This window comes from Sminthopsis crassicaudata, chromosome 6 (genome assembly GCF_048593235.1).
Source record: "Sminthopsis crassicaudata isolate SCR6 chromosome 6, ASM4859323v1, whole genome shotgun sequence".
NCBI lineage: Eukaryota > Metazoa > Chordata > Mammalia > Dasyuromorphia > Dasyuridae > Sminthopsis > Sminthopsis crassicaudata.
In genome coordinates, this window is record NC_133622.1 from 178038394 (window position 1) to 178066111 (window position 27718).

At 35.5% G+C, this 27718-nt stretch overlaps 1 protein-coding gene and 1 long non-coding RNA gene across 8 annotated transcripts in view; both read right to left on the reverse strand.

Moving 5' to 3' along the window:
- Positions 1-27718, reverse strand: part of NRG1 (neuregulin 1) — an 888216-nt gene that overhangs the window by 384660 nt on the left and 475838 nt on the right. The gene's annotated exons all lie outside the window — the stretch shown is intronic.
- On the reverse strand, positions 1144-23107 carry LOC141548041 (uncharacterized). Of its 2 annotated transcripts, none has more exons than XR_012483725.1 (2): positions 20035-23107; positions 1144-1255 (listed from the first exon to the last, which is right to left on the reverse strand). It is a non-coding gene; the product is annotated as an uncharacterized LOC141548041 (long non-coding RNA). The 2 variants fall into 2 exon arrangements; XR_012483726.1 differs by lacking the exon at positions 20035-23107 and adding an exon at positions 4390-11467.

Here is a 27718-nt window from a genome sequence, read left to right on the forward strand (position 1 = left end):
TTATTCAAACTCATCCAGCCTCATCCAACCTTATCTGGTTGATAAGGCTCTCGGGAGAAACTTTGTTGATTACTTATTCTTTTACAATACTTCAGTGGACCCAGCATTTCTCTGACTTCTCTAATAGCACATGGATAGAATCAGGAAGACTTTAATTTAAATCTGGTTGCTATTTAACTTCTTTTTGCCTCAATTTCCTCAATTGTAAGATGGGATGATAATAGAACCTATCTTTCAGAGTTGTTGTGAGGATCAATTGAGATATTTGTAAAAAGCACTTAGCAGTGCCTGATAGCATAGTAGGCACTATATAAATTCTTATTAACTTTTCCTCTTTGCTTCCCTGCAGAGTAATCCTGACAAAAGAGGAAATGAGTGGTTAGTGAGGCACACCCTGTTTTTTTGTAAAGCCAATGAGATTCTTTTTCACAACCTCACAAGTTATCCTTTGAACAACTAGTTCTCATATTTTTCTGTATGTCACCTTAATTTTTGTATCCAATTTCAATTGAAAATAGGACAAGTTTATCTTTCTTCATTCCTAGGGTATGGCTTTCTTTCTTCTTGTTTTTTTAGAGATTGCAAAATGAAGCAGTCACATGCACAAGTGATTTAGTACCTTGGGATATGGTTCGTCTAAGTTTGGTGACATGATTTCATTAAGAACCATTAATTATTCTTAATGTCAATAGTCCTTCCTTACAAATTTCTTGGATGAAAAAAAGGCATTTATTACATTAAACAATAGAATTATGGGGGGTTAGATATATACCATCATTTTAAGCCTTTCTCTCTTTATTTCTGGGGATCGCAGCAGCTAATGAGATAATTATCTTAACAGTGGAGGAAGGGAAAAGAAAAAATGGGATCCCATCTCTCTCAGCTTAAGGATGAGAAATGAGCAACCTCACCTGGAAGGAATATTCTTTTTCATCAGTTGCTTTGTTTGTGGCAATGACTATAATCTTTTACACACCTAAATTTTCTCTTTTCCCTGGGTTCACTTTCAGAAGTTAATTAATTGCTTATTTGGGCCTCAGGTACATTTCCTTTCTTAAGTGAATCAATGTCATCCATCAGAAAATCACCCAGCAGTTCCTGTCATTAGTTTAAAGGAAAGGAATTGGCTTTAATGGTTAAATTTTGGGGCAACTGATCAGGACTGGTGTGAGAGAATGACAGTGAATATACCTTGATACTGAAGTGATCCAACAGAAGTTCAAAGCCAGCTATTAGAGATATTGTCACGGGTTTTCTGGAAAAAGAGAAAATGGATTGTGTAGTCTTTAGGATATTTTCCAACTCCAAGATTTCATGATGTACAACAGACAAAACAATGCAATATAATGTGAAGATCCTAATTTAAAATTGGCACCATACAGTAACATCCTCATTGTGTTGATCTAATTTTGATCAAACTCTTCACATCTCAAGGTGAAATACTCAGTTTCCTCCTCTTTCAAATGAGTGAACATATGTTCTCTAAGACTTTTTTTTTTTTTTTTAACTTCTGAGTCCCACTGGTTTTAAGTCTACGTATGTGGTTGAAATGTGTCTCTTTTTACCAAAAAAAAAAAAAAAAAAAAAAAAAAAAAGAAGGAAGGAAGCAAGGAAGGAAGGAAGGAAGGAGGGAAGGAGGGAGGGAGGAAAGAGGGAAGGAGGGAGGAAGGGAGGAGGGAAGGAGGGAAGGAGGGAGGGAAGGAAGGAAGGAAGGAAGGAAGGAAGGAAGAAAGAAAGAAAGAAAGAAAGAAAGAAAGAAAGAAAGAAAGAAAGAAAGAAAGAAAGAAAGAAAGAAAGAAAGAAAGAAAGAAAGAAAGAAAGAAAGAAAGAAAGAAAGAAAGAAAGAAAGAAAGAAAGAAAGAAAAAGAGAAAGAAAGAAAGAAAGAAAAAGAGAGAGAGAGAAAGAAAGAGAGAAAGAGAGAGAGAGAGAGAAAGAAAGAGAGAAAGAAAGAGAGAAAGAAAGATGTACTTTCACATGGCTTGTACCAACCAAAAACCTCTACCTCATCTGCCCCCCTCTAGTGGCATCCCCGGAGACTACAATGGAAAAACAGCATGAACCTGGATCTCCCATCCCTAGTACAGAGTAGGGACTCTTTCTCTTCTTTTTCCAGTGAATTATTCTCAAATCTAAGGTCCAGTTGACGTTCTTTTCTAAATTAAAAAAAATAGCATTTGGATTCGAGATCATCATTTGGTGCTGGCCAGTAACACTGTCTACTCTAGCACTGATTAGAGAATCATCAAATCAGAGGAACTAAGTTCAAATGTCCTCCAGAATCTGATTACCTACTTACTAGATGATTCTGGGAAAACCATTCTCCTTTCTGGACCTTCTAGCTCTGGAAAATGAAAGGTATGTACAGAACTGTGCTGGTAAAATGCTTAACAACTAAATTTCCAGGGAGAGATGAGAGAAGTGCACATGATATACTTTTCAGTTTAAACTTCATTAACATTTTTTCTCACTTTCTTAAGTCTAGACAATCAACAAGATAATAAATCAAGCCCTAATTTGTAGCTTTTGCCAATTCCAGAACATACATGCTCACACTGAAAATTTGACAATTAACTCTAGGGAACTGTTATGAGCTGGCTGCTGTACAATCCTGGGTGTGGCCAACATAATCTCTGTTTCCTTCCAGATAGAAATCTGCTGATGTGCCCATTCACAAAAACCTTTCTCTCTCTGATACGTCAGTTAAAATACTTAAAAGTCTTGCTCATATTAGGTCCCATGTAACTATGGAAATGTAGCACTAAATGAATAGCAATCTGCAGAGTTGACCATTTTTGTCTAATGTTATTTGTAAATATTAAATCAGTCCAAGGCTGGATTATCCATTATCCTCCATAGTTGTGTCTTTCCATTTATGGATGGGGGTCAGGAGACTAAGGGAGTCCACAAGTCCATTAAAATCAGTGCATCTTACAGTCTTATTGCTATAATCCAAAGTGTTGATTTTCTTAACCAACAGAAAGGTACCATTGGCTTCCTTTCTCTCTTTTCAGTAGCTTAAGCTATATGTTTGTTCAACTGATCAATCAAACATTTATTAAGCACCTAACATATGCCAGACTTTGTGCTAAGGGATACAAAAAAAAAAAGGCAAAAGATAGTCCCTTCACTTGAATTTACAATCTAATAAATAATAAATTTTATTATTATTTTGTAAGTTTCTTAAGAGAGAAACCATTCATTTCTAATCCATATTGTGCCTTGTACATTGGAATAAGGGGTGGATACAGATTGAATCTATAATTCCATTGGCATAGGGAGATATTCCATGAGGAATTTCTACCAATGCAAGTTGACATCTTAATTACAGTCTTAGAAATTTGCCTTGAGCACTGAGTGATCCAGTGATTTATCTGGGGGGGGGGGAAATCATACAACCTTGAAAAGATGGAACATGAAATTAGGTTTTCTTGGCTCCAGGGCCAGTTCTCTTCTCATACATGTTTATTATCCATAGGTGAGCAATAAATGTCCGCTGAATGAATTAAGAAAATCACCTTTTATTCCATCTTGACTTTCTTCTAATTATATCTGAATTTTCTTTGTCAATATCTTCTTTTTTTTTTTTTAACTATTCCTATTTCTGTCAATATCTTCTAATGTGAATCAAGAACTTCACTGGATCCATGATTTCATAAATATGGGATATCCTTTCACTGTCATCCTGTGCAATGCTTGTCTCCAATTTTCCTTCAACCCTTCACAAATGACATAGCAATAATGCTAGGTCCACCTCTCAGTCTAATGAGTTAGCAAGGGGAAATGAATCCTACAACATGGATTTCTGCTTTGAGGCATGACAAAGCGTAAGCAAGTTGTCCAGGAAGTCCCAGAATGAGAGCCTAAGCATCACTGATCCAGGATAGGGAAATGGATAGGGCCAGAGGGTTGACATTTTGGACTTCTGATCATCAATTAAGCCAACATTGGATCATAAAGTATTCTGATGCAGGTATGCATTTTGGCATCATGATATATTGTAATTATTGTTATTGTTTTATAATTTATTACTTGGATGGCTAACTCAATCCAGGCATGATTTCAAAAACCTCAATCCACAAACTTTGCTGAATTACCTTTGGCCATATATGGGCACCTTTAATCATATCTGAGTCATTGTCTCATGACTCATTAGCTTTTATTTGCCTCAGAATGTGGAACTCAGAAAAGTATTGCCCCCCCAAAGATTCTGAGCTCACAAAGATCCCTATGAGGATGATGCTTAGTTTCTCTCTCTGGCTTTTTGCCCTTACTTGGAGTTAATCCAAGATCATCTTCTACATAGAGCTCTCCAAATGTGTGTTTATGTCCCCAGTTTACACATAGGAATTTACAATACAATATTAAGAACAAGATAGGCTTTATTTTACCTCAAAGAAAAGGCACAAGATAGGTCTCATGAGAGCAAACAAATCTAGGATTAACAGATCCAGTAGCTTCTAGAAGGAAGACAAATTTAGAATTGCTGTCAGAGCAGCAATTTGTCATTCTGGTGAATTCCTGTCACACAAAATACCATACAATATCACCCAAAAGTGAACCACCCTCAAGTTAAGGGCTACTCCCCTCCCCAGAAGTTAGCATGGTTTGGGGATTATGGAATAAACCATTTAATTCTCAATCTGGAACTTTCTGGGTAATTTTGCTTTCTCACTATATAACCAAAAAGAAAGCAAGCTATATTTCAAGAATAAAGAAAGATAAACTTGTCTATTTTCAAAGTAAAATTGGATACAAAAATTAAGGTGACAGAGAAAAATATGAAAACTAGTTCAAAGTATATTTCTCATGTTTCCTGCTTAAGGCTCATGAACTATCTTCTGATTTCTACAGTGGGGAAAATTCCATGCAGAATATATTTCAGTGCCATGAAAAGAGACATATTGCTTTAATAAAATGACCACAACTTCTTGGTCCCCACGTGCCTCTCTGCTTGGAGAGACACTGATCTCAGGGAGGACTGATCTCAAAGAGTCTTAATGGGTTGATTGGAACAATCTAATCCCTTCCTTGCCCAATAGACTATAAGAGACATGGAGAAAAACAATCTAATCCCTTCCTTGCCCAATAGACTATAAGAGACATGGAGAAAAGTTCTACGTCTTTTCTCTTGGTTTGCTTCTCTCAGGACAGAATCAGAGCTGGACTCTCCTTTGGACTTCTAGTGTATGGGCTGTGGATGTAGAGGGAGAAGGGTAATAGTTCTGCCCCATCTTCAGTAACAACAGTGGCAGCAACTTGAACAAAGGCACTAGACTGGACCTCATGTCTGCGCATGGATGCCTTTTCTCTTTTTTCTATCTACTCCTGAGATCATGGCAGCAAATAGTGATCTTGAGAAATGGACATTTCTTTGCCTCCCATGCGAGTAAAATAGTTATTATAGACTATTTGTTTTATATCTAAGTATCTGTTAATGTGCTATTGTGAGTCTATTCTCTGGACAAAACAGAGAATATATTTTCTATTATATGTTTAAAACACTTGCTTTGTTGTGGAAATAAATAGCTGTCCTATAACATATCTATTTTGTACATTAAGTAACTTTTCTAGAACAGAACTCATTAATCCCTTTTAGGGAGATTCCAGATATAAGCCATAATGAGACTTTATTTTACAGTTTCTTTCTGAAGTTCTGCTTTGAGTTGAGTGCATAATGACCCAGAGAATATGAGAAAAATCTTGGCTGACAATATCTTCTAAGTTTAAAGTTAATCAGTATAAATTCAGACCTGATACTCTTGATGGGGAAAGCACCCTCTCAACCCTGAGATTAAGGGGATAAGAATGATGTTATTTCAGGAAATCTTTCTTTGAAAGGTCTGATGCCCAACTCTGAAACTCCAGAATTTGTAAGCCTGAGTTTATATACAAACTTGATGCTTGTGTATAAATAAGAGTCCCTTATCTGGTTGGAAAGTTATATACTATGTATTTTGACATATTTAACATGTACTGGTCTACCTGCCATCTAGGGGATGGGGTGGGGGGAAGGAGGGGAAAAGTTGGAACAGAAAGTTTTGCAAGGGTCAGTGTTGAAAAATTACCCATGCATATGCTTTGTTAATAAAAAGCTATAATCACAATTTTAAAAAAATTAAATAAACAAATAAATAAATGTAATTTTAAAAAAGAAGAAGAAGAAAGCTATATGCTGGGATTCTGATGCTTAGGGAATTCAAAAGACTTATCCTTTATGCAGAGTTTGGAGTTCAGAGCAGAGTCCTTAAACTCTCTCCTTCATATATGGAAAAGAACATGTGAATCACTGGCTTGTTTTTTGCTGCATCATCAGCATGTATTGAAATGACAATTTATTATAATCAGCAGCAATGGTGGCTACAACTTGAGTACAAAGCGAAAAGAAAATACACTTGCCCACATGAGTTTAAGTTTTAATCTTATGTTGTTTAGTCTTTTCATTTATTTCAGACTCTTTATGATTCCACTTGGAGTTTCTTTCTCAAAGATACTAGAATGATTTGCCATTTCCATCTCCAGCTCGTTTTACAGATGAGGAAACTTAGGCAAATAGGATCATACAACCAGTATCAGAGGCCACATTTAAACTCAGGTCTTATAGACACCCCCTAGCACTTTATCCACTGCTTTACCTAGCTGGATCTCAACTTCCTACTTACTAGGCTAATTCTTCTATTTCTGTTTCTATCTTTATTCATAAGACAGCAATGCTGAGAAATGGATATTTCCAGTCCTGGAAGGAACTTTATCAATTTGAGTGTTCTAGACTTCCTGAGAAAGGGTCTAAGTGTCCCAAGGTATAGGTAGAAGGGAAGGGAAGTTCTCTAGGTAATTCTCTAAAACAGTTAATTACCTAACAGTTGCTGATCTGCATTGGTAAAGGGCCTGTCTGATCTGGATACTCCTTTCACCAATGACATCATAGGACCAAATCATTCCACACCCATTCTAACCCTCCAAAAAAGCGTTGGGTAATATGCTAGATACAGAAAAATAAAAAACAAAAATTAAGTAGTATCCCTACACTTGAGGGCTTTACATTGTGTCTGGAGAATAATATGTAAGCATATACAATTTTAAAGATATTTACAAACATGAAGATGAAAATCTACTCTACTTACAAATAATCACATGAGTCTTAGAGAGTGGGAATCAATCAATCAATCAAAAGTGCATTGTAGGTAAGAATAAATCTGAGAAGAATAAAGCCCTTTCATCCTCAGATATAAGAAGATGATGCTATACAGGAAATAACTTGTGACTAATTGAAAGAATCAGTCATACTTGTAGGCAGATGTATAACTCAGAAAGTCCATTAGAAATACACAGCCTAGTGGTGAAGTCAAGTTTCAGCAGTGTCCAAACCCAGATGTGATTGGTAGAGAAGAGCAGGGGAAAGGAATGACTAGAAGGTTATACTTACCCCAGGTCTGATCCCATGAAAATCTTTGGAACTTCACAAATTTCAAAGATCTAGTATTTCCATTGCCATTGATAATGATGTTCCAATCACCTTTGCTAGTGGTGAGCCTATCATTATTGGTAGTGGTATCCCTAAGAAGGGGGACTGAAATGTACACTAAAACAAAACTAGAAACACTACTGAATGGCAGCTTCAAATTTTGCCTCTGGGAGCTCAATAGAGAACAACATCAAAGGGGAATTTCATTTAAAAGGACTCTGGGAAGGAAGAAAAATATTTCCACTAACCAGCAACTGAGAGTTTACCTGTTGGTCACATGTGTTCTTTACCTTGGAACTTACGGGTAGATGGTCAAGTGTCAAATAGTCTTTACTGTTCTATTATCATACCAGGAGAATTATTTATGCCACTGATTCAAAGGCTCAAGATTCCCTACTTTCAATCTTTTCAGACCTTGTTCATGCCATATTTTCAGTCTTTGAAGTAACGAACCAATTGATATATTTCTAAACAAATGTATCTACTTATTTCTTTTTCATTCATTTTTATTATAGTATATGAATTTAAAGATAAAATGGCATCTACAACAACATTAAATTCATGGGTCACCCAAAGGGAATTGGAAAAGTACATGGTAATACACAGGGAACTACTGCCATGTTTTCAGTCTTTGAATAAATGAACTAACTGATATATTTCTAAACAAATTTATCTACTTATTTCTTTTTCATTCATTTTATTATATTATGTGAATACAAAGATAAAATGACATCTAAACAAAATTAAATTCATTGGTCACCCAAAGGGAGTTGGAGAAGCACATGGTGGATATAAGTAAGCTTCAGTGAACTACCAACAAACTTATACAGGAGAAGAGGCACAAAATAATTTGTATAGCCAATAAATAAGAAGGACCTTTCTTATAAATTGAATAAGGAATATCCAATGGATTATTCATATGTCCATTGACATCTAGGCCAAATCAAAAGATCCAGAGAAAGGCCCTCATTTGGGAGAGCCCCCATGGAAGAGCAACTTGTATAAACCAGGAGACCTTGGATGGGTTTGGATCTTCCTCACTGATGGTCATGCCCCAATAGATGAGTTCCCAGATACAATCTAAGATGGTAGTACCAAGATAGGAGAAGGCATAGGAGCTGAACCTGAGCTTTTGTTGGGGTAGGGATCCTTGGAGGAGAAACTTATAGCAATGCTGGTCTTCCGTTGCTCTTCTTGAAGATTTAGAGTTGTTTGTGAGACTGAAAAAGCTGCAGAAATTGAGTGTCAGAAGTGGGACTTGAAACTACTTCTTCCTAAGCCTGAGCCCACATTTTCATCTAATATGTCAAAACCTCCACTCAAATTCCTTACAGTAAGTCCAAATCACTCCAATTTTCTAAACCTCAGTTTTCTTATGTGTAGAACTGGAATCAACATGAATGTACTACCTATGTCACTGATCAAGGCTGCAGAAATGTAAATTATATGTTATTAGTAACCAGAAGGATAACAATGAAAATATACTTGTGATTGAAGAAAATATGCAAGCATATTGGGTTCTTTCAGAGAAGCAGACCATACTATAGCATCAGTTTCCTTTTCTATTGTTTGCTATTGGTCTCTGGAAAATCAACAAAGAAAAAAACATCATGTCTCAGAGTTCCCAGGGAAGCAGAACTGTGTTCTCATAAATCCAACCGATCATTCTTCTGAAATCCATTTCTTTATTGTCAGGCTGCCTGGAAAAGATGACTCTCTCTGTGTGTAGGAGGGGGACAGAGGTAATTTTTACTCTCTTTCTTTCCTCCAGCCCTCTTCACCACTTTCCTGGACTCTGTCAGTGAGAGTTCTCACACAACCAGCTGTATTTCTGAGATGTAGCCTTAGGGCTTAGCTCAACTTGTCAACTATACTAGGAGATTCATTTCCCTTTACTGGTCTGTTTGTCCTTCAGATTGCCTCTTGCCTTTCACAAACCCCAGGACAGTGTGGTCTTCTCTTCTCAAAATGACCCAGCCCAGAAACAAGTTTTCATATCTCTCCCCTCTCTTTCATTTTGGAGTTTTGAGGGATAAGCTTCCTTTACAGCCAGCCCCTGCTCTGATGTCATTCCTAGAGATGTTACATAAATGACACCAAAAATCAAGGGGCATCAGTTTAAGAGAATCCCCACAACTATGACAAAGACTTTGTCCAGCTTTTCTAAGAAGCTCTGAATAACCCATCATACTTCCTCAAAACTTGAGAATGCAAAAGGCAACTGCAGGAGAGGAGAAAGAACTCTGGATTTAGAAAAGAGAAACTGGGATCAATTCCTGCCAATGTTATTGGCTCCTTTGTTCACTTTGGACAAATTATTCCAATCCTTGAGACCTCAATTTCCTCATATATAAAATGAGGGAATCAGTCACTATCAGAGGTTCTTAAGCAGGAGTTCGTGAATTTCTTTTTTTCTCGATAGTATTTTATTTTTCCAAATACATGTAAAGATAATTTTCAGCATTCATTTTTTAAGACTGAATTTTTCTTCCTCCCTCTAATTCCCCTCTCCCCAAAACAGAAAGCAATCTGATATAGGTTAAATATGTGCAATACTTTTAAATAAATTTCTATATTTGTCATGTTGTATAAGAAAAAAAAAACAAAACAAAAGGGAGAAAACTACAAGAAAGGGGGAAAAACAATAAAGGTGAAAATACTATATTTCAATGCACATAGTCCATGAACTTTTAAAATAATTTATTTTGACAACTTTGTTTCATTATAAATGTTTTCTTTTGCAACCATATGTATTTTGCATTTGCAAACATTACTCTGAAACATAGGTTTCATCCAACTTTTGAAAGGGTCTAAGATATAAAACAGGTTAAAACATCTAACACCTTTTCTAAACTTATGATCTTCTGCTTTACAAGGAAGTAGACACATTGAAGATCCAAGCTCCAAACCCAAACAAGTCTTAATGGATTGTATCATAGTCTCAGCATGGAAAATATCTCTTTGGGTAATTAGTCTACCCGCTTTTGGAATAGGAATCTCCTCACTCGGAAAGTGGCCATGCAGACCTCCACTGGAGGACCTCCAATGATGTGAAGCACATCCTATCACATTCCATTGCACTTTGGGACCCACCCCTCTACTGAATGGCGAGAGGATCAAGATGAAATTTGCCAAATCAGAGTTAGAATGTCAACTTCAAGGATTCCCAATAGTACATCCCTGACAAGTACTCTTTCAGCCTGCATTTGATGTCTTCCAGTGGGTGGAAACTCACTTTCCCACTTGGCAGTCACTTTTGGACAACTCCGTTTTTCCTTTAGAAGGCTAAGCCTGTGTAACTTTCATGTATTGTTCCTGGCTCTCCAGTTAACATCTTCACATGTGCAGTGAAGACCATATATCTTCTCCCTTGGGATCTTTTCTGCTTCCTTTTTAGAAAGTTTTCTTGAAGCAACCTGGAGTGCCCTTGTAGGAAGAAAATATACCATAAAGGGAAAGAACCATGGATCCACACTGTGTCAGACACTATGATGATATTTTGCAAATATTATCTCACTTCAGAGAGAGATGAGGGGAGAGTATGCAAACTGTATAATGATTCTTAAAGCCAACTCACACTCAGCAAGAGATATTATAAGAATGAAACATATTACTTTTTTCTGGGGATAGTGGAGCCAAATAGAACTGACCTCATTATTCAGAAGCATGAAGTAGAGAATAGAAACTTATTTGAAAGGTACAAATATGTAGGGAAGGAGATCCTTTAAGTATGAGGGCAGAGACAAGAAGACCAGGCTCCATGAAGAATGTTTCAAAGCAGTGGCAGCATCCTTCTTTCTAAAGAAATTCATCACTGAACGGTTTTATTTGTTTGGGATTTTCAAGTCAAACTGATTTTGGTTTGTGGTTTTTTTTTTAATAGTTTTATATTTACAAAACATATGCATGGGTAATTTTTCTTTTTTTTTTAATTTGGAATTTTTTTTCACAGTATATATGCATGAGTAATTTTTTTTATAATATTATCCCTTGTATTCATTTTTCCAAATTATCCCCCCCTCCCTCCATTCCCTCCCCCTGATGACAGGCAATCCCATACATTTTACATGTGTTACAGTAAAACCTAGATACAATATATGTGTGTAAATCCAATTTTCTTGTTGCACATTAAGTATTAGATTCTGAAGGTATAAGTAACCTGGGTAGATAGACAGTAGTGCTAACAATTTACATTCACTTCCCAGTGTTCCTTCTCTGGGTATAGTTATTTTTGTCCATCATTGATCAACTGGAAGTGAGTTGGATCTTCTTTATGTTGAAGATATCCACTTCCATCATAATATATCTTCATACAGCATTGAAGTGTACAGCGATCTTCTGGTTCTATTCATTTCACTCAGCATCAGTTGATGTAAGTTTCTCCAAGCCTCTCTGTATTCCTCTTGCTAGTCATTTCTTACAGAACAATAGTATTCCATAACCTTCATATACCATAATTTACCCAACCATTCTCCAATTGATGGGCATCCATTCAATTTCCAGTTTCTAACTACAACAAAAAGAGCTGCCACAAACATTTTGGCACATATAGGTCCCTTTCCGCTCTTTAATATTTTTTTGGGATATAAGCCCAGTAGTAGTACGGCTGGGTCAAAGGGTATGCACAGTTTGATAACTTTTTGGGCATAGTTCCAAATTGCTCTCCAGAATGGCTGGATTCTTTCACAACTCCACCAACAATGTATCAGTGTCCCAGTTTTCCCACATCCCCTCCAACATTCATCATTATTTGTTCCTGTCATCTTAGCCAATCTGACAGGTGTGTAGTGGTATCTCAGAGTGGTCTTAATTTGCATTTCTCTGATCAGTAGTGATTTGGAACACTCTTTCATATGAGTGGATATAGTTTCAATTTCATCATCTGAGAATTGTCTGTTCATATCCTTTGACCATTTATCAATTGGAGAATGGTTTGATTTCTTATAAATTAGGGTCAGTTCTCTATATATTTTGGAAATGAGACCTTTGTCAGAACCTTTAACTTTAAAAATATTTTCCCAATTTGTTACTTCCTTCTAATCTTGTTTGCATTAGTATTGTTTGTACAGAAACTTTTTAGTTTGATGTAGTCAAAATCTTCTATTTTGTGATCAATAATGATCTCTAGTTCTCCTCTGGTCATAAATTCCTTCCTCCTCCACAGGTCTGAGAGGTAGACTATCCTCTGTTCCTCTAATCTATTTATTATCTCATTCTTTATGCCTAAGTCATGGACCCATTTTGATCTTATCTTGGTATATGGTGTTAAGTGTGGATCCATATCTAATTTCTGCCATACTAATTTCCAGTTTTCATGCATGGGTAATTTTTCAACATTGATCCTTGTCAAACCTTCTGTTCCAATTTTTTCCTTCCTTCCCCCCACCCCCTCCCCTAGATGGCAGATAGTCCAATACATGTAAAATATGTAAAAATATATGTACATTTAATATATGTATACAGTCCTTCCTTCCTCCCTCCCTCCCTCCCTCCCTCTTTTCCTTCCTTCCTTCCTTCCTTCCTTCCTTCCTTCCTTCCTTCCTTCCTTCCTTCCTTCCTTCCTTCCTTCCTTCCTTCCTTCCTTCCTTCCTTCCTTCCTTCCTTCCTTCCTCTTTCCCTTTTCCTCTTTCATATTTCTCTCATTTTACTCTGCTCTATTGCCTCCCACTTGCTCCCAGATCTCTGTGGCCATGTAGCACTCTTGTTCTATGGGTCCATTCTCCCTCAGGTCCATTTCTATCTTCTGCTCCCTGCAGTGAAGTGAATTCAGAAAAGTGGACTTCAATACTGATGCCCTAGAGTGCTATCTTAAAAAAAAAAAAACAAAAAAACATTGTTAAATTCTCTCTCTCTCTCTCTCTCTCTCTCTCTCTCTCTCTCTCTCTCTCTCTCTTTCTCTCTCTTTCTCTCTCTTTCTCTCCCCCTATCTCATTATCTCTCTGTCTCTGTCTTTATCTGTCTCTGATTTTGTCTGTCTCTCAGTCTCTATCTCTGTCTCTCGATTTCTTAAATATAAACTTCAGGCTTGGAGTACAGAATGAAGACTATCAGAGACTATTGAGAACTCATTGAATGGCAAAGGGTGAAGGACCTTTAGATAACCTCTCTCTCAGTATATGCATTTTTCCTCTATATGTGTGTATGTATATATATATATATATATATATATAATATATATATATATATATATATGTATGTATATACATAAATATAATCAATGAGTTCTGTCTATAATAATATTTGGTGTGTGTTGTAGCCTCTTTCAGCAGCTGGCAAGATCACTGAGTCTGAATCAAGTTATCTCCTTCCATTTGTGAGATATGCTATGTTACCCTGTGGCTATTCATAGCTCTCTATGTTGATCTTGTTCCCTGCCAAACGGTGAGCTCCTGGAGAGTTTAAACCATGGCTTATCTGGATGCTCTTACTTCTCTCAGTGGCATAATAAAAAATTAAAAATTTTTAATGAACAAAAATTTATTTTCCTTCCATCCCTCCTTTTTTTGTTACAAAACCAAAAGAATTGTTTTTCCACAACCTCTCCCCATTCCAGTCTTGGAGTTGAAGCAAATTTTGGAGGCTAGTTCATGTAATGCACACTTTATTGAGATTTCCCCTCTGCAGTCCACTTGACAAGTGTTCTTTCAGCCTCTGATGCAAAACCTTAAAGGGGAGAGAAGGCAGAAAAAAAAATCTTGATCCTAGAGGTAGCTAGCTAGATGGTGAGGTAGATAGAACCCTAGCCCTCAAATCAGGAGGACCTGAATTCAAATGTGACCTCAGACACTTAACACTTCCTAGCTATGTGATCCTGGATAAACTACTTAACCTTAATTGCCTTGCCAAAAAACAAACAAACAAACAAACAAACAAAAAAAAAACATTAAAAAGCTTAATACTGGAAAAATTGAAGGCATGTCCTCAGGAGGTTCTCTTTGTCCTAAGTTAAACACTGTCAGGCCCTTGAGTCCCAATAGATTTAACCTGACCTAGAGCCCTCTCAAATATATAAAGATGGAAATGTTTGCAATTGTTAGAATTGTGGTAGGTTTTATTCTTCATTTTGATAACTAGGACATTATTTTATTTGTGATAAAGTCCATTTAAGGAAGAGATAACAAAGAAACACCACCACACTTTTCAGAATCAGTTCAAATACCCTTTCCTCCATAAAAATCTTCCCTTATTCCATTATCCATTGCATTTTGAGGTGACTTGGGGGTAAAATAGACAGAGTGCTGAACTTGCAACCTGTTCAAATTCTGCCTCAGCCTAAATTTAGTAGCTAAAGACTCTGTTAGCCTCAATTTCCTTATCTATAAAATGAGAATAATAAAAGCACTTATCTCATAAGGTCTCAGCAAGAATAAAATGAAATAACACAAATAAAATGCTTTCCAAGGAAAGCATTTTATTCATGTTATGTCATTGGAGATGTGTATATATATATGTGTGTGTGTGTGTGTATGCATATATATACATAATGTGTGCATATATATATATACATATATATGTGTGTATATATATATATACATATATAAAATGTATGTATTTTTCAATCTGTTGCCAGTATATTTTATAGACGAAGAAATTGCTTCTCATAGAGATTAAGGGATGTGTTCAGAGGCATTCAGAGCTGGAATTCAGACTCAGATATTCCAATGATAAAATTGATACTTTTTCCATCAAACTATAATGTTTTAAAAATTTGGTTTTTTTTTTAAAATCCTGGGTATACAAAGGTCTTCTCAGTTTGTGAAATGTCTTGACTTCCTCCTCTTATTAGCGATGATAACTTATGTAAGTTATGTGATGTCCCCTCCCTTTCTTGACCTAAAGTTACTCATCTGTAAACTAAAGAGATTGGATTCAAGGAAATCTAAGGGTATTTCCTGTTTGCCATTAAATGACCTCCCAATAATCTTTATTCCATATTCTGAGTTCCTACCAGATCTGTCCTTCTTTGTTGTAAGGCCTTTCCCAGCTCTGCATTCTTACATTCTAGGGTCCTCATAGCTCTGACATTCTATTTCCTAGCAGCCAGTGGGAGGTATCATTGTATTATTTTGCTTGATTAAACATTGAAGCTTATATTTAAGAGCTTTAGAAAGAATAGAAATTACTAATATTGAGCCAGATTAACATCTTGGATCTGGCAAAAAAAAAATTTCCGGTTGAATATCAACTACTGATATAAAGGGATCAATCCTTGAACATCTCCTAATCTGTCTCCCAAAGGTCCAGAAACAGTCTTTCCCTTGTTTATTTCCCTTTACTTCCTGATTTTTTTTTCTGCAAGCTTTCATTAGTATTCCTACTTTAGGTAAAGTCTTGTATTAGAGCCTGAATAAGTATACAATATACTTTGATACAGTTTGAATTTCCATGCCCCTGTCAACCTACAAAGGACCAAAACACCATTTCAAAGAGCAAAGAGACCAAACATGTCTCTTTGGCTCTGTGAAGCCTGAGAAGAAGGCCATTCCCATTAAGCATGGAAGGAAACAATATTTCATGCAGAATGTAGAACTGAAATTGGGTTTAAAGAAATGGGCAGAAATTAAGCAGGCAGGGAGGAAGGGGAAAGGCATCTGGGCTCAGGGGTCAGTGTACCACAGTAGATGTTTGAGAGACTAAAGCTAGTTCAGTTGGATTACAATGCAACAATGAGATTGGATGGACAGGATGGTACCAGATGGTACAGGACATGGAATTCTAGGCAAGATAGTACATTTATTTGGGAGGATCTTATATATTAGATTAATAAGAATGTTATATTGAAGATATCTGAGAAAAAGGGGAGCAACTTGGCCCGATCAGGGTTTAAGAAAGGTCATTACATAAGTTGAGTGAAATGGAGGTAACTGGGGGCACAAGGGCAAAGTCTGTTGATAGGAATGAATGAGTTCATAATTATTTTCCCCAGTCTTCTTTTTGGTTTTTTAGCCACCTCTGCTCAACTCACTTCTCACCAAGCTGAAGAGATTTAAATATTTTGAGAGTGTCTTGCACTGTAATTTGAGAGTGTTTAGAAGATGGTGCAAAGTAAAACCGTTATTTAGCAGAGAATGACTTTGCTCAAGATTGATTTTAGGAAGAAAGGAAACATAGAAGATTGTGGTTCTTTAATAGCCTCCTGGATAAATTTCACAAACACAAAACATAGTCATGACCACAAAGAACAGAAGAGCTACAGACTCCCAAGGGCAAAGACCTAGTCCTGCCAGGCAATGCCACCCAGTGCCTCTTACTGAATCCTACAGGGCTTTGACCATTCTGTAGGAGGGTGGGAACCCACTGGAAAGTCATTTCCCTTTTAAAAATTTAATTCAATTTATTTTTTGTCACATTTTAAGTTCTGAACTGTCTTCCTCCTTCTCTCCCCACCTCACACTAGAAAAGACCACCATAATGAACATTTATAAATATCCATAAAATCATAGTATGTATACTTCTGTTTTTCAGTTCTTTCTCTGGCAGCATCTTCCTTTCTAGGTCCTTCTTAGTTGAGTTAAGTATTTAGTATTCAAAATGATGTGATTGTTCAAAATTATTCTTTGAACAATATTGCTGTTACTGTATTCAACATTTCCTTGGTTCTGCTCATTTCACTTTTCATTATTTATTTCTTTCCTTGTTTTTCTAAACTTTTTCTGATTTTTTTCAACAAGCACATCATTTTTTACAGAACAATATCTATCACAATCATATACCATAACTTATTTAGCCATTCCCCAATTGACGGGAATCCTCTCAAACCCTATGTCTAGGAACCAAGTGTAAGAAAAGGGCAAAACTGAAATGACTTGTCTTCCTGAAAGGAAAGGACAGAGAAGCAATTATAGAGAAGGATATGCCTTGGAAGGGGAAAAAAGAGGACTCAAGAGGTTGGAGCCACTTAGATTCACTTCTCTACAATGAACTCTCATTTTTTAGAGTTTTATGGGCAGATTGTGGTCAGGACTTAGTGAGAAGATGCAGCATGGCTTGATGGAAAGGATGTTGGAATTATAGTCAGAGGATGTGGCTTGGGAATGCAATTCTAAGTTATATGAGCTTAGATAAGTCATTTAGCCAACGTAGGTCATGGTTATTTCACCTGTAAAATGAGCTGAGTAAGCTAGATAATTTTTAAAGTCTCTTTAATCTTGAAATCCTATGATAATCTATGACTAAGCATAAAAAGATTTCTCTGTCACCAGCAAAAAATGAAACAATCCCCTACCCTCAAAGTGCTTATATTCTATCATCAGGGAATTTTATGATGATGGAGTCTAGCAAATGGGAAGGTTTGGAAGACCTTTTTGACTTCTGTCTCCTCCAGCTCTTGGAGAACAAAAGATGAACACTAGTCTGTGAGGAGCAGTAGTTGTTCTCTGAGGTACTCAATAGGCATGTTCCAGTTGGGCAGTGATGCTCTTTCTTCTTCCTCTTCCCCTTCTTTTTCGTTTTCCTTTACCAATTCCCTTTTCCTTTTTTCTATTCCCTTTTCTTTCCCTTTCCCTTCACTTTTCTCCTCTCTTTCTTCCCCTTTTTCTAAGATTTTCCTTTCCCCCTTCTTCCTCCTCTTCCTTATTCTCCTTATCCCTCTCCTCTTTCTCGTTCCTCTGTCCAAGTGGAGAATCACATCTTTACATGTGGGCACTCTGTCCAAAGGTTGATTGCTTATGCTGCCTGAGGTATCATAGGGTTTGAGAGCTAGATTTTTTCCTTCTTACTTATTTATTCTATCATTTAAAAAAGACTGGAACAATTAACTTTCTTTGCTCATGTCTCAAGTAGTTATCATTTTTGATTTCTTGAAATATTACTCTGGAAAACCAGGCTTTGTTAAAACCCATTGTAATCCAAATGGAGCAACTTGACTATGCTTTTAAACTCAAATCTCTCTAACTTTCACTGATTGGCCAATAATGGGACCTGGTTCACTTCTCCATTGCTCATTGTTTGGGCTTAAGTGATTCAGAATAAGTGTAAATAGCAATTATTTCTATTCTGGTCAGAAATTTAGAGGGTCTTCCCCTCTCAGATTGATTCTTTAAGTAGAATTAAAGTAAACCATCTTTTTCCTCCTTTCTTATCTAGCTTTTAATTACGGAATAGATGTTGCCTCAGACAAAAAAAAAAACCCTGGGAAAGACTTTAGATTAAAAAGATCAAGGTCCTCAACTGCATCTTGGGCCATAGTCAGTCTTCTTGATCTATATCTTGCCATTGGACTCTGATGACTCTGGAGGAGACAGTGAGACGGATGACTTTGCACAGCTTTGTTTCACTTAAATACAATTCACTTGCAAGTCGAGACATCCTCTTCCTGAGGTCACTGGTCCTCTTCAAGAATGAAGGAGGAACAAAAACAATTTCAGAGAGTGACAGACATTGGGTAGCTCAGAGATGAATTCTTAAGTCCTTGCCTCCCAATTCAAATGCAATCAAGGGGCACTATTTTGAATATTGATTTATAGGTCAGGTGTCATAGACAGAAGCTTTACCACTTGCAAGGGGCAGATCCCTAATCTCCTCTCTATAGCCTATGCTCTGTAGCAGACTCAGTACCTCTTTAGAAATGGGAGGGGTGGCTATGGGGATAGAGCAGTACATGAATTCCATCATGACATGAACTACACAGGGAAGCTAAGTCATTTCCCAGAGTCTATACAAATTATAAGTAGAAAAAGCCTCCATCTCCTGTGGTAGAAGGAAGGCGGGGGCAGAAGAGCACAGATGGCCACAGAATTATGTAACCACGTCAAAATAGATCTTGGTTTATAAAAGCAGGACATAATGAAGAATCACTTTTGTTGGATGAGCTCAAATGAAGGGAAATGAGCCTCATACAGGGCCACTATTTATGGTAAAGGCAAAACATACACAGAGAAAGAGAGCTTTGCGTGTTTTTAAAAAGTTTATAATGATTGTGTGTGTTTTTTAAATGGTTATTTCTTTATTTACATGTCACTTACCCTAACCTAAAATCTTGCATGATTTCAAAACTTAATAAGATCCTCCCAACCCAATAAGATCCATTCTGTCCAGTATTTGTCCATCTTAGAATCATCCAATCTTAAAACTTAAAGCTGGAGGAAATATGAGAAATCATGGAGATTAGTTATGTAGAAAATTGCTACAAAGATAAAAAAAAGACTCAGGAGTGTATGAAGTAAGTTGGTTTATTTATAATCCTTGCAAGAAATAACAATTCACCCAGTGCAAGTTCCTAGGCAGATCCAAGCTTATAGACAGGAATGGGCCTTTTTTTTCCTTTCCTGAAGTATAAGATCTCTTCCTTATCACTCCAATTGGCTAGGAATTAACAGACTTCTTGGTCCTCCATTGCATGTTCCTCCTTGACATGTTCCCCCTCCCTCATCATACAACCCATGTTAAAAATGGTAGAAAAGTCCTCCTTTGGGGAGAAGTTAATATTAACTAATTAAGTATATACATGCAACTAATTTGGGAAAGAATCATCCCCAGTAATATCTCAGGAGTGGAAAACATGCAAAAAAAGACAGACCCTATATCTTCTTGTCATAACAGAACAAACAACTTGCCCATGACCACTACTCACCATTCTATTTCTTTTTTTCCTGGAAAGTGGTTCTTATCCTTTCCTTTCTAATGATGTCTCTCGATTCCATGGAGCTCTAGGGATGGAACACTATTGATTCTGGCAATGCCAACTTTAGAAAAGCTATTGGAGAACTTTCCAACCAAGGTCTGGGACATAATTTTAACTGAAAAGCAAGTAACACCTTGCATTACTATTAAGTGGTATGTTGCTATTAAATGTTTCCCTGATGTCAGTGCATTGAGATTGAGCACCACACAGGATGTTCTATAACTACACACATACATACACACACACATACACACACACACACACACACACACACACACACACACACACACACACACACAGCTAGTTCTAACCTTATAGGCACTCAAAAAAGATTTGTTAAACTAAAAATATAACAAAATGAAAAGCAAGTCTGGAGGAATAGGATTATAAAGCCCAAGAAGAAGAACCCAGTGATACTGAAATATCACCTTCCAAGCATCAGCGAAACCAGGATCTCATTAGTTCAAGTGCTGGATCAACCAAGATACTTCCTAACTCACTAAGGAATTTTTCATCTTGCACACTTCCTACTCAAGTTCCTTCCATTAATCCCCACAGAGGATTTACTGGACTTGGTGGAGGTTACCTCCAAACTTTGTAGTGTTTCCTAGATCTCAGAGCAATTCTGGAACTATTGACTGAGTATCTTTCGGTCTCATTATTTGTATTCCTTCTCAGCACTTTGCATATAGGCAGAATTTTTCAAATAAAGCTTTAACATTTGCAAAATGTTTTAACAAATTATCTCCTACATTCCAGGGAAAATAGGTTCTACTGTTATCCTTGTTTTACAAATGAGGAGATTTTCAAGTCAAAGCTTAATCTACTGTACATACTTATATTCCAGAAAAATTGAGTATTCAAAAAAAATAGAAGATTAACAACAAAAGCATGAAATAACCAATTAACATCATGAAAGAGACATCTTAAATAATCCAACTGCAGAGAAAGAAAATGAACTAGCAGTAAAGGAACTACTAAAAAGTTGGGTAGGGTAGGGGTGGGCTAGAAATACTGTAGTCCCAATTGATTTTCAGGTCAATTCTACCCAGAACTCAAAGAACAAATAATAACTTTACTCTCCAAATAATTGTCAGAAACTGAGAAAACATTCTATACCAAACTCTTAAAAAAATGACAAATAGCTATAATAAGTAAGATAATGCAAATAGGGAAAATTAGAAATCATTATTCCTTAAAAATGAATGAATCAAGTCTTTTAATTAAATGAGCAGAAATTCTAAAGAAAGAGTTCTAAAATCATATTTACTATGATCAAATTTAATTTATACCACAGAAGCAAAAATGATTTAGCATTAGAAACAAAAAGAACATTATTAATAAGGTTTCAACAAATGCCAAAAAATCCTTTGATAAAAGCAGCTAGACAGCACAGTGGATAGAGTGTAGGTCTGAAGTCCCGAATTCAAATCTTCACTCAGATACTTACTAGCTGTGTGACTCTGGGTTAGTCACTTAAATTCAATCAGTATCAGTTTCCTCATCCATAAAATGGAGATAATAATAGCACCTACTTCACTTTATCATCATAGCCATATGAGATGTTTGTAAAGCATTTACAATAGTTCCTGATATGTAATAGATAACAATAGAAATGTTAGTTATTTTATTGTTGTTGTTTTCATATTATTATTAAAGTATGATATTCATTTAAGCTGAATATTCCATAGTTCAGAAGTATAGAAGGACCATTAAAAAAAACATAATAAAAATTCTGCATCTAAAACTAAATCTAGTATTATTATGAATGGGGAACCACTGGGAGATTTCCTAATACATATAGAACAATTTTTTTTTCTGCTGTTATTTGACAAGATTCTAAAAATGCTAATGATAGTCATAAGACAAAAAAATTAAAGAAATATAGACAAAAAGAAGACCAAAGAATCCATATGCTGACAATATGATGATTTACTTATAATAATAGAGAATCGGCAAAGAAAGTAATTAAGATAATAAGCAACTTCAGAAAAAAAGAGATATGAAATAAATCCACAAAAATCAATGACATATGTAGCAATTGTGTGTGTGTGTGTGTGTGTGTGTGTGTGTGTGTGTGTGTCTATCAGGGATAAAATCTACATACCAAGGATAAAATTCAGAATGCAGCCCTAGAAAGAGAAATCATATTCAAAAATAGCTACAAAATCCTCAATTTTTTTTTTTTTTTTGGCATCTACCTACCCAGTCATACTCAATATCTGTTTAGACACAATTACAAAATAGTCTTTAAAGAAATAAAGAATTTAGACAATTGAAGTGATAGTGCTGGATTGTGCCTAATAACATAGTAAAATAATTATTCATCTTAAGCTAATTTATAGATTAATTGTTATACCATTCGAAATGCCATGGGAATATTTTTAGAATATTTAGAATATATTTAGAATTTTTAGAATATTTAGAACTAAATAAAGTAATAAGCTTATTTTGTATAAGGACAAGGTCTAGAACCTCAAGGGAAATAATGGGGAAAAAGCTAGTAATGAGGGAGTAATAGCACTTCCTGGTATCAAACTATACTATAAAATAGTAAACATCAAAACTATTTAGTATTTATTTGTTTAAGAAAAATAGAAAAATGGATCTATGGGACAAAATAGATTAGAAAAAAAAATCAGAAACAATCCATCTCAATTATCCCGCATTAAGTAAAATCAAGAATACTTGATTAGTGTTAATAATGTCTCTCTGGATCCATGGAATTATTCAAATGTGCACTTCATATTTCCACTGGACTTAAACCAATTATGACATCTTATATATAACTTTCACTTTCATTAGTGTGAATTTGAATATATATAACTACTTCCAGGGACATGTTATCTACACAGATTGGGACCTCTTATAAATTACTTATGGAAAAACTCCCTACTTAATAAGAAATGTTAAAAAAAATGTGGAAGGCAGAAATTAGGGTCATATTAACATCTTACACTACTTTAAGATAATAAGATCAAAATAGATTATGTGGTTTCAATCAATCAATAAATATTTATTAAGTACCTAAATAATAAGGATACAAAGCAAAAAATATTAAAAGTCATGACATAAAGAGGAGAGAAACAGATGAGGTATTTTTTTCATCCATGGTAAAGCAAATTGTTTTTTTTGTTTTGTTTTGTTTTATTTTGATTTTTTAAAATTAATTTTATAATTATAACTTTTTTTTTGACAGTACATAAGCATAGGTAATTTTTTTTTTTACAACATTATCCCTTGTACTCCCTTCTGTTCCGAATTTTTCCCCTCCTTCCCTCCATCCCCTCCCCTAAATGGCAGGCATTTCCATACATATTAAATATCTTATAGTATATCCTAGGTACAATATATATGTGCAGAACCGAATTTTGTTGTTGTTGTTTCAAAGGAAGAATTTGATTCAGAAGGTAAAAATAATCTGGGGAGAAAAACAAAAAATGCTCACAGTTTACACTAATTTCCCAGTGTTTCTTTTCTGGGTGTAGCTGATTCTGTCCATCACTGATCAATTGGAATTGGATTAGCTCTTCTCTATGTTGAAGATATCCACTTCCATCAGAATACATCCTCATACAGTATCATTGTTGAAGTGTATAATGATCCCCTAGTTCTGCTCATTTCACTCAGCATCAGTTGATGTAAGTCTCTCCAAGCCTCTCTATATTCCTCCTGTTGGTCATTTCTTACAGAACAATAATATTCCATAACATTCATATACCATAATTTACCCAACCATTCTCCAATTGATGGACATCCATTCATTTTCCAGTTTCTAGCCACTACAAAAAGGGCTGCCACAAACATTTTGGCACATACAGGCCCCTGGTAAAGCAAATTGTTAATAAAACAAGGGCTATCTCATCACAAAATATACAATAAATACTTTAAATTGCATGAAATTCAATAGCTTTTTTGTAAACAAAATCAATGTAACTAAAATGAGAAGTTACATTGTCGGTTAAGGAAAATATTTGCATCTCATGAAGAGAAATCCAAAATTAATAGAGAATTAGCACAAATATGTGGGTTTCCCAAAAAATATTAGTGCACTAAGACTTTTGGGACACCTGTTACTTGATCAAGTGATATTCCCAATGGAAAAGTGATCAAAACATATAAGTGAACAAATCACAGAAGAATTGTTAACAATTTCCAGTCATAACAATGAGTGTTTCAAACCACCAACAACAAAAGAGATACAGTTCAAAATAATTCAGAGATTTCATCTCACACTCAGAAAACTGACAAAGAAAACAAAAACATTTTGCATAGGTCTTGGAAAGGAAAATATAATGATATTTTGCCAGTGAAAATATAATTGCGTCCAACCATTTTGTAAAATGATATGGAATGTAATGAAAATGTCCATTATCATTTGACCAGAGATCCCTTCCATATATCCCAAGGAAATCAAAACTCTTATAATGGAAAAGTGGGAAATTTTCTACTGGAAACCACATAGGTAATCATCATCTAGGAACTGACTAAAACTCAGGTATAGGATTATAGTGAACCATTATTGTGCCACAGACATTTGTGAAGAAGATGGATATAGAAAAACATCTAAAGACTTATTTGAATTAAAAACAAATGAAATGGGGAAGCTAATTGGATCAGTGGTTAGAGCACCAGCCCTGAAGTCAAGAGGGCCTGAGATCAAATCTGACCTCAGATACTTAACACTTCCTAGCTGTGTGACCCTGGGCAAGTCACTTAATCCCAATTGCCTCAGCAAAAACAAAAATAAAAACAAATGAAGTTATTAAAAGGAGGGACAAGATAAACATCATGGCCACAACAGCATAAAAGGAAAGATACACTGTTATGGGCCAGAACTGTGTGCTTGAAACAAAGGTTGGTACAAAGTCAATGGAATTGATGAGACAATGGTTATCTAGTTTAGCTTGGTGACTAATAGTTCACTAGTTCAGTATAACTGATTTAATCTTACCACAAATAATGGTTCCCTAGTGATATAATGATTGATTTATACTCAAGATACTGTAAATGATCTAATTATAATAGAGCATATAAATTGGAACAAACTCAACCAGGTTCAGACTCAGAGACACATTCACTCCATCTCACACCACCAAGTTGGCTGGCCTGTCCTCCTGCATTTCCTCCACTGAGATCAAGCTAGCCCAGGCCCCAGGCAAGGAGATAATAAAGAATTTGGACTTTAACATCTGGCTATTCTCATGGTGATTACTGAACCAAAAGCTTGTCCAGAGACCTCCAGAAAACCAACCACAACACTACAATACACAATAACAAGAATAACATGAAATGACTGTGTCATTATAATACTCAAGCTTGGCTCTGAAGAATAGAGGAAAATATTCTTTATTGCCTTCCTTGCGTAGATAGGAAACTATGGGTAGGGAGTGTTGCATTTATTGTTAGACTTGGTCAATTTCTTTTTTAGTTTTACTGAATTGCTATTTTTCTTTCTTTTTCCTTTTTTTTTTTTTGTTATCAGGGCAAGAGGGGAAAGGAATATATTTCTAAGTGAAGTGAGGTTAAATCAAAAGATACCACCCAAATTTGTCTGAAGTAAAAAGTTCTAAACATGTTTAATATATAAAAGGCTCAAGCTTGTTAAGGATAAATTTTAATAATTTTAGAAAATTGCTAATGTACTATACTTAATTCCTTAGCAATAATTATTCAAGTAGGTGTTATCATAATGTACATTAAAAGTAAGTGAGCTTACTGTCATTATCTTTTTTATAGTTCCAACCTAGGTGATTAATGGATATTCATTCATGGAGATGACGATGAAAGTTTAAGAAAAATAAACAGTTTTGGAGAAGCATTCAATACTGTGTGCAAGAGAGAATAATTTACTTTAGCTTTATTTCTTTTCACATCTTTTCTGTTATGATTTCATCTTTTTCTTTTTCCTCCAGTAATTTGCAAGAAGGGTTACTCATTATCAGAAACTCTGGGAAAGGAGATGAGAGTGGGTGATGATGACAAATGTGAAGACAGGAACATGTGCAATGATATTGGAATATGAGATAACAATATGGTACATTAAATGCTAGACCTCAAAAGAAATAAATTATGTTCCAGAAGGAAAACATTTACAGCTGACTCTGAAAGATGACAGAATCCACTATAGAAGGTAAAATCTCCCTCAGCATTTGCCCTTGATTTTATTTCCTCTCAATTTTTCAAAGATTACAACTTCACTTATCCTCTCTTTGCTTCTAATTTACCACCTCTCCCCATATACTGGTTCTTTCCCTGACTTCAAGTGTCCTTAAGGGACAATAAGCTGTTGCCTTACTTCCTCTCCAGCACTAAGAACAGAGCATGGAATATAGATAACATTTATTCTTATGGATTGACACACTTTTCAACTGTCTACTATCTATTTTCTGACTCCATCATGTAATTGAAATTACTTCCTATAAAATTATCAATAATATCATTTAAAAGTTATTTTTATTGCTATCTTTTTATTATCAAAAATTCTCCCAGTCTCCTTCTCCTTAGACTCTACCCCATTCCAAAGAGATATCTCCTGTATAATAAATATTTTTAAAGAAAAAAAAAAGGAGAGAAAAATAAGCAAAGACAATCAACAGAGAAAGGAAGAAGCATTTATTAAGAACTTACTAAGTGTGAAATATTGTGCTAAGTGCTAATGAAGATTACCTCATTTCATGCTTACTACAATACTGGGAAGTAAGAACTATTATTCAATCTACAATTTAGGAATCAGAGGCAGACTGAGATTCATTGACTTGACTAGGGTCACATACATCTAAATGTCTGAGGTAGGGAAACTGATTCCAGACTTAGTGTTCTATACATTGTAGTACCGTAAAATAACAGATTATGTGTTACATAGCACACCTAGAGACTTTCCGCATTTGCAAAAGAGGAGATGGGAGTATCTTCTCCCATCTCTACTTTGGCTCAAAGCTTATTCACTGCAACTTTGATCATCTTCTGGTTGTTCTTTTCATTTCCATTATTATAATTATTGTTTATATCATTTTCTTGGCTATGATCACTTTACTCTGCATCATATTGTGCAAATCTTTCCTTGATCCTGTATTTATCATGTACATAATTTTTATAGCACAGCAATATTTCATTTCATTCATATACCATGAATTTAACCATTCACTAATTGATGGATATTGACTTTTGCCATTATAACAAGTGCCATTCCAGGAATTTCTTATTGTCAAATGTTTGTTTTTTATTCACTCTTCATCTGATATATTTGCCACTTTTTGCCATCCACTCTTTCTTGATATTCTTTATTCTCTGGACTTTTATAACACTACTTTGTCCTGCCTATCCCTCAAACTGCCCCTTCTCCAAATTCTTTGCTGGTTTACCATCTCTATCATGCCTTCTAACTGTGGGTGTTTCCCAAAGCTCTTCCTCAGGTTCATTATTCTCTTCTCTACTTCTATGTGACCTCATCAGGTCCTACAGGCTTAATCAGCATCACAATGCCTTGAAGCTCAGATCTGTATATCCAGCCCTAGTCCCTCCTCAGACCATCAGTCCTACATCATCAATCACCTATTGAACATTTCTCACTAGTTGTCCTGGAAACATTAAATTCAACATTTCCAGAATTTAATTCCTCTCCACAAGAGCC